The sequence below is a fragment of the Propithecus coquereli genome, unplaced genomic scaffold (genome assembly GCF_000956105.1).
Source record: "Propithecus coquereli isolate 6110/MARCELLA unplaced genomic scaffold, Pcoq_1.0 Scaffold841, whole genome shotgun sequence".
Classification (NCBI taxonomy): Eukaryota; Metazoa; Chordata; class Mammalia; order Primates; family Indriidae; genus Propithecus; species Propithecus coquereli.
This window is the reverse complement of record NW_012154630.1, coordinates 46861-47900: the sequence shown is the minus strand read 5'-3', so window position 1 is coordinate 47900 and position 1040 is coordinate 46861. Positions and strand designations below refer to the sequence as shown.

Sequence of the window (1040 nt, the reverse complement as noted above, 5' to 3'; positions counted from 1 at the left end):
GATTGAAATGGAAAAAATAAATAAAATATATTCCTGGCAGCATACTGGTATAATAGATCATTGTAAAACATCATAATTCCTACAAACTTTGGTGCTTCTGTTGCCTTTTCTAGTCTGTTACTGTCAGAAATAGTGGAATCAGGTAATGCATTTTGTGAGTGGAGGAACATTTTGGTTTTTGTACGGTACGACCAAAATAATATAGTGGTAATGGTTCGGAGTGCTGTGTCCCGTCTTTGTATTGTAGCCATTCGGTATGATTTGGGGCTCAAGGTAAATGGTAGGAAAATTGTGTGCAATTAGAGATTTTATTCATTAAGTCAGAATAGCCGCAGGTTTTATTTAGAATAGCCATGAAAATTGAACTTCTCTGAATAATGAATTTATGTCTGACATCAAAGAAATAGCTACTTGTTCAGGACGAGCTTAAGTGAATGAAAGAAACAAGTGATTAGTCAGGGCACAATTCGTGGTATCAGAATTCTTTTGGGTTCTGCAGAAAGCTGCTCTCTGGCCGAGAATGCTGGTGGATTCAAAATGTTGTCCTGCCAGGAGAAGTTACATGTCCTGGTGCTGCCTCTGTGATGCTCACTCTTTCAGCATCGGTAGTAAAGGCAGATCTCAAAGAGGTCTGGGCATTAGAATCATCTATTGTGACTTTTAAAAATATAGGGTTTGAGTGTTCCTCCAGGGGTACTGAGTGAGCATCCCCATAGCAAGATCTACTCATGTGATCCTGAAGCAGTCAGCTGGGTATTGGTCTCAAGGCAGACATGAGGGACTGATAAATTGTTAAATTGTCAGAATTTGAATAAGCAGAGATTGAAATTTGGATGTTCTGTACATCACTTCTGGAACACTGAAAATGAATTTGGAATTCTCTGGCCTGAGTTTCTTTTTTTGTAAAGTAGGGCAAATAAACCTGCTAAATGTATTGAGGTGGGAAATTTTTAAATGGTAAAATATTAAACGACTACAAGTGTTTTTGTCAAAGGGATAAATTGTGTCATGCTGAAGTCAGGGCTTTAGTGTACCTCTCA

At 38.2% G+C, this 1040-nt stretch overlaps 1 pseudogene; it reads left to right on the top strand.

Annotated features, from left to right (window-relative positions):
• Positions 1 to 1040, top strand: part of LOC105826042 — a 15038-nt pseudogene that overhangs the window by 1083 nt on the left and 12915 nt on the right.